Source organism: Salarias fasciatus, chromosome 10, assembly GCF_902148845.1.
Source record: "Salarias fasciatus chromosome 10, fSalaFa1.1, whole genome shotgun sequence".
Taxonomy (NCBI): Eukaryota; Metazoa; Chordata; class Actinopteri; order Blenniiformes; family Blenniidae; genus Salarias; species Salarias fasciatus.
This window is the reverse complement of record NC_043754.1, coordinates 16,550,706-16,561,034: the sequence shown is the minus strand read 5'-3', so window position 1 is coordinate 16,561,034 and position 10,329 is coordinate 16,550,706.

The following is a 10,329-nucleotide window of genomic DNA, read 5'->3' as shown; positions in this document are numbered from 1 at the left end:
TTGTTTGACAATCTGCTATTCCCCTGAAATATTTGTACGATGAGTGAAACTTTCTCTCCTCTGAGCCAAAACACAATTTAAAACTAAGTAAATAGCATCTGAATCTCTAAAACTAAACCTTTAAAATGCGCTAATTGTGATTTGACAATTTCAGAACTGCACCATGCGAAAAACCGAAGCGGCTCGGCCAATTTATCTACACGACGATGCTTTCCTGCGTTGAGTTTGCGCCGGTTGTTCTCCCGGCGTTTGCCCTGACTGTCCACTCAAACCTCACAGACAATTGCAGCAGGAAAGCGGGCAGAGAGGTCATGGAGTAAACTTGTCACTGCTTTGGAAAACAGAGGACGTGTGTTCACGTACTGGCTCTCGGTGTGTTTGCTTTGGCCAACACCCCATGCTGCGCTGTCCCATCAGGCAAATCCTGTCCGAAATTATTCCTGGCTTGCCTTTCCCGCTTTCTTTCTCTCTTTCTTTTTTTCTCACTTTCTCACACACAGCCACTGTTGCGTACTTGGCTGCGTTTCTGGTGAAACACTGGGTTGATACAGAGCCGAACGTTTGCCCACACAGAGATGCAATCAGAAGCAGAGAACAAAGAATAAATCTGAGTCATTTCTGGAGAAACGGTCGACGGCGGGGGTCTGCTCGCACTCTAATGACTCACTGAACACTTGCAGTTTGGCGTTTCTACATGTGAACCTCAGAGGACTCAGACCACGCACCGATTGGGCTGCAATTCATCACAATTCAAGGTCCGTGCCTGAAACCTTTAAGACACGTTTCAAACAGTTCATTCTACCATGAATAAACCGCCATTTCCCGGTCTGAATACGAGATTGGTTTTCCTCTCCCGAGGTTAAACTGATTTGCTTGGACTTGTATTTCCAGCTCTTTTTGAGTCATACCTTGCCATGTCAATTGATGTCATTTGCTGAATAAATAACCTCAGGGTACATATAATAAAGAGGAATTTTTATCACAGTTACTTTCTTTCCCTGCCATGACTGTGTAGCTTCGTTCGTCACCATAAAGACTATTTTTCTCTTCGTAATACAAGCCAAATTGTGTTCCCGTTGGTTTGTGACGGAAAGAATTACATGCATGCCACCATGCAAGACCAACTCTTCTTTTCTTATCTTTCTGATTTGCGTGACTCCTTATTTCCTGTCAGCCTTTGACAGCGCAGACTAAAAATAACCAATAAAGCACATGCCAGGGACAACTTATTGTCATTTGTCCCTAGACTGTGTGACACTGAAGTAACACAGAGTCGGTCTCTGGGTTGAAAGATTACTGGGAGGAATTAATCGTGCAAACCAGATGTTTTTTTCTTTGTCTTCCTCACTGTGGGTGAACAAATAGTTGTGTTTAATGTCCATGTTTACTTTCAAAAGGAAACTTTCAATGAAGAGCACTGCATTTTGGACTGTTATAATTAGGCTAGTGCTGGTCTACACCAGTGTAATGATATGGTGCATTCCTTCAATAAGTGAGGGCGACCATGCCCTAGTGAAATAAAGCACTGCGTGAGAAAACTACTCCTTTCTCATGAATTAAAAAAGAAGTGCGCAAGAGTATTTTCAGGACTTGTTCAAAACCGTAACTGGGTTCATGATGAGTCGTCTGTCAGTCTGTTCAGCCTCCCTTTAGGTTTTTCTTGACTGTCATCTGCCTTTGTTTTGCTTCTCTATCTCTCTGTTTATGAGTTTGTTTGTGCAAGAGCCCTCACCACGGCCGCATGTTTGTGAATATGTGCCGAAGTTGGCCCAGCCATTGTTTTTTTATGAGAAATCCCTGCTCCAGATATCACACACAGACAGCTGCTTATCACGGAGACAAAACAGGAGATCCGCATGTGTGTGAGAAAGTGTTTCCATTTGAAACTGAGAAAAGCGGCACGGAAACTTAATGACTCTCTGTTGCCTTTAAAGCCGATGACTGAACTGTCTTCCTGTGATAACAGAGCCTGCAGTGGATGTAAAAGAATACTCCCGTCGGTTCTCCACACGCATAATTAGCACCTTTATAATGCTTGTGAATCCGAAAGAAAAGTGAGGATAAACTGTCTCTGGTCACCAACAGGTCACTGGTCCATCAACAGGTCAGCTGGTCACACACACACACACACACACACACACACACACACACACACACACACTGACATTCACGTTTATCAGTTTCAAAGAGACTCCTTTTGGACTATATCAGAGCAACTGCAGAAATCTCACACAGCACATGGAGTACGTGGAACCTGGACTCAAACCAGAGACTTTCTTGTGATGAGACACTGTGCTAACTGCTCCACTATTGTTCAGCATCTTGATTTGTTAACTGAAGCCATACAAACATTCACATCTCAGTTGAGTCATTTGCACCAGGTTTGACACTGAGAAGTAGATTTAGAAAATAATACTTTTCTCTGTTGGAATCGACTTATGCCTTATCCTATTTGCAGTGTTTTAATAACCTCCAACATTTTTAACTCAGTGGGATTTCTCTGTAATTGCTGCTTTTGATGTCCCTAAAACCTAAACTAAATCTAAACCAACTTGAAGATAAATGCTGTGGTAAGATTTGTGTGTCTTTTTCTTGGAAATAAAAATCTCTGCGAGTGAAAAAAGCAAAGAGCAACACTCTCTCTGAGCCAGTGAAGACCTCATTAAATAGTAAATCAATCAAGGCTGTTGTTTATCGTGCCTTCACAGAGGAAACACGTCCAAGATTAATAAGCACACTACACTAACCCACTAAAAACTGAGCAGTCTTTGTTGGTTTGGATGATATCCACCTCTCCTCCTACCCCCCCTCGACACAGAGGCCTTGATCCCTCCTGCTGTTTCAGGATGGCGTCCAATATTGACGTTCACCCTCAGTTATTCAAGAGCTCTTTTGTTGCTTCTCTGGAAGCGCATCCTCCATTTTTGGAATCCAACGACGTCACTGACCTCAGAGAGCGACTGAGAGTCGTTCAAGGTCAGGTTACTGAAATGTAGACAACAGATAGACTTTTACTATCACAAGTAAGGAGGAACAGCGGCCGACGCATGATTAATATTCTTCCTCTTTAGTGTTTTTTATTAGTCATTAGCGGGTTGGTGCGTTCTTTCCAAAAACATCACAGACGGGGATTCCCCATAACTTCTGATCTTCTACCACTCCAGACACCAAAAACTACCACACAGCCAAGGCATGCAAAGGGCAAATTGATTTTCCCTCCAACTTTTTTTTCTCTCACAGTTAATGTTTTGTTTCTCTTGATGTTACATAGTTACACTCCCAGAGACCATTTTCACCATGAAGCTTTATAATCGCGAACAAGCACACTGTTAAAAAAAAAAAATGTTCTGATACGAGCAGAGTTTTCTGATCTAGCTGTGGATAAGGCCTGTGACCACATGCATCAACAGGCTGTTTTTCATGTGTCAGACAGAAACAGTGTGATGAGAACAACTCATCCTTTTTTTGACAATGTTCATGTGTGACTGCATTGTTGAAATACTTCTCCTGTTTTGTTTGTTTGAAAAGAAACATTAATTTTTGTCATGTTTTACACTGGCCTTTATATATTTGATCAAGTTCATCCCATTCGTCTTATCTTTATACTGAAATAAAAGAAAACGCCAAGGCCATTTTCAAGGACAGTGTTGAGTCAGGAGTCAGGAAGGTGGCTGAGCCCGGCTGCAGGGGAGAGTTGTAGTGGACCGCTCACTCTGCAGCCGATCAGTTAATTGCCTCTCCTCACATGTGTGCAGTAGCTGGCTGGGAGCATGAGAAGAAATGCCCGAGACAGCGAGGGAGCAGGAGCTGCCAGAGCCGGAGAGCTGTGGGATTCAGCGGGGGAGCTGGCTCAAAGCTGAGGCGCCCTTGCATTGCGGAGCTGCTGAAAGCTGCAAATAAAGCCTGCAAGCTTGGACCAGCTCGTGGTGGTCGACCCACCTGTATGGAAATCAGGCTTTCACAGAGTTTCCTTCTCATGACTTCAGAGAAAAGACATACAAGGCTCACAGGTTACCGTCCAACTGTTACATCAGCGCTAATGATCTTAGCATCACTTTCTGAAGAAAGAAATTTATTTCAGAGAATTCTGAATTCTTGTGAACCTTTTCAAGACTGAAGCTCAGAGTGTTACAGAGAAATGTGGTCTGTTTCTGTCTATTATTCTGTCTCCCGATCAGCCCTGCCGCTGGCTTCCTACGACAGATGAGGTCAGTTTAGACCTCACAGAGCGACAGGCGGCTGAGAAAAACATATAAAAGGAAATTAATTTTTGCCTGTGCTTAGTTCACTACACAGAAACAGGAGTCTTTGAACCAAATGTCTCTTGCATAATTAAAAACAGCTTTTGAAATAAACACTTTTTTAATTCCTTCTGTGTTACCAAAAACTGAAAAAGGATAACTTCTTAAACACTATGGTGTCTGAGTTCATGTTTAAACACACCATTAAAAGCACATTCTCGAGTCTAGTTTTATGTTAAGTTTAAAATGCTGAATGTCATCACAATTTGAAACAAAAAAAGCTCTATTTTCTTCTTTTAAATGCATAAAGAAGTGGTTTCTTATAATCCAACCAGAGAAACATAGAGAAAAACATGTCTGTTGCACTGTCACAAGCTCCCCAATGTATGTGTGTTCTTGCTGCTGTCCCATCCAAACTTGTGATTTTCTTTCTTCTGCAGCATAATCCTGAGTAACTCCACAATAGCTCATTGTTTTGGAGCAGAAGCTGAGTCCTGCGATCAGAGCGTGCAGGGGCCAAATATACAGCTATAATTCTCTCCGGACTGCAGCTGAGCCCAAGTAAAGAAGTGGCTGGTGGCCCAGAAGCCACAGAGTCCTCAGCTTCCTACATTCATAATTTAATAGCATGCAGTCTATGCTCCCTCTTTCACACCCCTGAATGATTTATGCTTCTCTGAGAAAAATATGAGAAGTAGATTTCACAGCAGAAAGTTAATGAATGGAAGAGACACTAACTCGTGTACAAAGGTGTAAAATAACAAGATATTGTCTCCTTTGAGTATGTAAATAGTTTGTGATTTCTGGGATGTACTTTTTCCTGCTGAGAAAAGCCACATTACTAAATCAGTTGTGACACTTTAGAACAGTGAATGAGCTGCGCGACTGACTGTTTATTCGCAATGTGTAAGCTCTCATTTGCTCAGGGAACGTAATATAAATGCCTCATTTACTTAATGCATTTTTTTTTCCTTCAATAAATGTTTCCTATTTGTCCTCAAATTCTTTATGAAAACAGGTCGTTGCGTAAAAGTAGCACCCTGTAAATCTTTACTTTTTATCGTTCTGCACCATATAGTTTTAAATGCGGCGTCCACAGAGACATTTTGGCGCAGGGAAATCATGACATGGCTTCACTTGGACTGAGATTGATGCTGTAAACAGGCACACAGCTGCAGTCCTCGTCGCTTCGCTCAGGAGAAACAAACAGACTCAGCTGGAAAAGTCTTCTCTCGCTCAGCTTCCAGGTCCCACATCTGTCAAGGTGAAACAGGCAGGAAGGAGGCGGGAAGGAGGGGGGACGTGGACGTAGATGTTACAAGTTTTGTCAAGCATTCAAGTCAAAATATGTTGAAAAGTTGTTTGTATTGTCTCTGCTGGACGTGTGCTCATATGTAAATCCTGACAGATTTCATTATCTGCTATCCTTTATTTATCATTCCCGTTATCGCCTGTTTCCTTACTTCTTCATATTTTTTTTTCACTCAAAGTTTATTCCAAAGCGGATTGAGTTTTACTGTGAAGGCATTTTTTTGGTGCGTGATCAGTCACACCTCAGTACAGTTTGGATTTTTGACTCTCTAATTGTTTAGATTTAAAAAAAAAAAAAAAAAAAAAAAAATCTTCCAAATATTGACAATTTTTGAAGTCATTTGTTTTCCTCGTGCAAGTTTCAAAAATATTTATTCCAGAACCATATTTTGGCCTTTATGCAAACCGTTCCACCAGTACAGTAAAATTACTGTTCTTGTGCCAGTGCACCAGTTTATCTTTGTATTTCCGGTCGTGTTGAAATAATGGTTTGTATTACCAAGACAACTGCACTGGTGGTAAAACAAGTCACAAGTACAGAAAAATGAATGTTTAAGAGAAAGCAGAACTGCAACTGGCCCCAACCGACAAACCAAAGCCCAATTATGAGAGTTTGAAATGAGAAGAAAATAGTGCACAAGACTTTTGCTATGTTCCAATGATTTTATTTTCTGCAGTGGATCAACAAAGTGGCTGCAACTAGATAACTTGTTTCAAAATGTTGAAAGTACAATCTATTTTGTCAAAAGTAGTTTCCCAGAGGTTAAACAGTCACAAAATGTATTCTTGCAGCAAACATTCATTTCAAATTGCTTGTAATAGCTGTGTAAGGACATATAAAGGAACCGTTTTAATGGACATTTAAAGAAAAATAGAAAGTAAGGTTGTGAAAAGCTACTCAAAGTGTTGGTTAATTTTTAACTGCATTGTCAGTGCCAGATGTTTGTTTGATTTTGTTGCATAAAGTATATGTACATCTACCTGCAATCCATCTTATAAAGAAAAACATTATAGACAAATGTAAAATATGAAACGGTACTGCAAATTCACACGTAGAGAAAAGGCAATGCATAAGAGGAAGAGTTCATCCAAACTCTATCTGGCTACTTCATTGTTTTTGTTTGTTTTTATATGGTGCCAAATACAACGCAGACATCTCACAGCACTTTAACAGAGAAAAACCCAATGATCCTAATTTTACACCAGGACAATCTGTAAACGTGTGAATTAGACAGATGTAAAGAAATTTTCGTAAATGTTAAAATCTTAAACTTGTTAAACGTAAAAATGCACAAACAACAGTTTGAATGAGTTCAGTTTGAGGGTGTTTTCAGTAGTGACTCATACAAATTCACACGTGGTGGAACCTGTACTTGAATAGGACTGAAATTACATAATTAGATATCCTTAAAAATGGAAACACCTACTAATACTACTAAATCACTGCACTTTCAGTATTTGTAATTTGTTACTTCCACCCCAGCAATGAACACAGAAATCTGCGTGAATGAACATGATGCACATCATTCGGTGCACTTTCTGTGTTTCTGCTCATATAAACCCAAATGGAGAATCTCAGCTCCCCTGAGGTCTTGGATCCTCGTGTTCTCGTGAAAGCCAATGTTTACTTCACAATCAAAATACTGTTTATAGATGTCTCAGTCAGTAAGTCATCAACCCTGGCCATCTACCACCTCTGTGTTACCGCAATGCATCCTGGGTACGATATATAATTGATACCAGGTTCTACTTTGGAGGATGAGTTCATTCAAAATCCCACAGCTTCCTCTAAATGGCTGCACTGCAAGAAGTGAACTTAGAGTTCACGAGTACTGAAATGTACCATTTTCCAAAACAATGTTGTTGTTTTTTTAAGATTGTAACATTGAGGTATTGATCGATGTGTTGCTGTCAGAGCTAATTCCAAAATCAAAAGAGAAAAGACCTGAAGTGAGATACATTCCACCATTGAACCCCCCACGAAACATTTCTCTGAGATGGAGTTTCACAGTTTGCATGGAGCCATTATCGTCATTATTATCAAACTGGACTCCTTCTTGTCACTTTGTGTTTATAAAAAAACATGTCTGCAGTATGTAAGGCATATTAATGTGTTTTTGGAACAAATTTTAAAGTGAGAACACTTCCATTCTAAGAATCCCAAAGCCCAGGTTTTGCTGCATTTCTTGAAACAGACTTCTCTCAGGAGGGCCGGCTTTGCTCTGCACTCACACAGTGTCGAATACATTCAGTACATTTCGTTGCTTTTCTGTTTTTTTCTATGAAAATCCCGACTCTCCAGCTGCTCAGTGTTATATGATTATTCACGCCCCGTCCAACCAACCTCAGTCTTCACTGGTGGGGACATATATATGAATTATTGGGAGGATCTGTGTTTGTTCAACAGTCGAGGTCTTTTGTAATAACATAGACCAATGGAAATATGAGTAAAATGTACAGAGGTGGTGTTCTTTGCCTATAATATAAAACTGATTTTTTTTTTCTTCACGATATGTAAAAATTCAGAAGAAGCTGGCATGTGTTGGTTTAGATGATGAGACAATATTTTTTTTCCTTAGTAAATGTCCAGCGAGTGGCGTTGCTGGAGTACTGTCCAGTCAGTGACTTATTAAAGCTTGCTCCAAGATTTGAGTCACAGGGGAAACATTTATTGTTGAGTCACTCCAAACCATTTCAGTTTGACGAATTCTCTTCAGAAACATGCTGGCAGCACTGGTGACACGTGCATTCGCATGAACAAGATGTGTTTGTGTGTGAGTGAGCAGCAGGTGAGGACTGGTCCCAACCCGAACCACACCCAGACCCTTTCTACCTTCACAAAAGACTGACTTGTGCTGCTGTTGAGACATGGATGATGAAAGAAAACCCTTTAACACAGCTAGACCCAAAAAATATGTTCATTGATATTACACAAATTTAGTTTAAAACACACACACACACACACACACACACACACACACACACACACACACACACACACACATATTTTTATATATATATATATATATATATATATATATATATATATATATATATATATATATATATATATATATATATATAAACACACATATATACATATATAAACTGTTTTTCACAGAAACCCACACTCACTTCAAGATTAAAACTATGTATTTTTCCTGATTCATATCAAAAAGATCTGTATTTAGGGACAAATTATTTAACACATTGATTGATTTTCATAATGCTTTGAGATGTAAGTTATGAGGCACAATTGTTCTTTGTTTAAAGTGAAGGGTTTGTGTTTTTGAAAGCTTATAGTCAAACTGGAACTGGTGAAACTGTATAAAACTGTCAACGTTGTATATACATATGCTGACTGGATCAGTAAATTGTTGCTATTTAAATGGTTGTTTATTTGGGTTGTGAATGTTTTGTTTTTTTTTTAATTCTGAATTTTTCGTGCTTTCTGCATTTGCACCTGCCCTGGGATTCACAAAGAGACTAAAACCTGTTGAACTGTGGCAGTCAGCCTAATGGATCTGCTATCCTGCTCTTCCCCCTGCTGTGCAATGGTGGCACTTCAGGCTAACCACATTGTCGCCGAGATTGTAGCTTGAAAAAAAACACTTCCCTTTGACCTTGTTCAACAAACTCAATTAAATGCATTGGCTACTGTTTTAATTATGTATTCTTTTTATTATATTATTTTGAACAGGAAGTTGCATAATTTAACAAAGCTTTGGTGGGTCATTTGTCACTCATTTGTCTTATTTAGATTGCTTAATTGCTTCATTCTTATAGCAACCTGTGAAAAGAGAATCCTGTAAAATAGTGTACGTATAGCTGCATAGTGGTCAGCTCTCTCGCCTCAAAACAAAATCTCTGGTGTGCATCCATGCAGGCTTTGGAGCTTTTCCATGCGGGAATTACACTTCTCCCTGTGTGTGTGTGATACAAAAAAAAATCGATGGGTAATAGTGGCCTAAAGATTAATCAAAATACTAGACGGGTGATTAGACGATATTTCATTGGTGTCTGACCTTTAGGCTTAAGTGCTGATTTAATTAAGTCAATTTACATTCAGAAATCCAATCAGCATCAGTCTATAACCTTGGCAAGGTTCTTGTTTGACAGTGATGAATATTTCAACAAAGGATCTTTCAAACTTAGCTGATTATTTGAGAAAAGAGCATGAAATTAAAATCTCTACATGTCCTTCTTATACCTGAGGAGTTTTCGTCAATATGTCTGCTCATGGAAGGCTTCATTACCAGGTGAAATAACAAATAACAACTCACCAGATACTGAATGAAGTTAAAGAGTAAAGGCTCGACTCATACTGTTAATTTTAGACCTCAGTTTTGAAGAAGTCAGGTCTTTATTGACATATTTTAGATCCCAATTTATAACCCAGTGGGGGTGGCCATCTCCTCAACCATCTGCAGACGATCTTGTCATTATGTGACCCCTCTCGCCTCGATAACAGCTGCTCTGAGTCTGCTCAAAATATGGAGAGCAATATGGCATCAAGTTCAATGCCAAAAAGAGTGTGGTTATGATTGTGAGGACAAAGGTGGACCAGACTGTTTCCTGCTTTCTGCTTAGAGAATAAACTCCGTACTGTTAGTGAAATACCGAGGTAATGTGATCATGAATAATCTTTGTGATGAAGTCGCCTTTAAATGGCTGTATTGTAAATTTTATGCACGAGCTCACATGCTTGCAGCATATGTACTGATGAGGTAAAAATAACATCATTTAATGCCAACTGTCTGTTTGCCACTGTTCACTG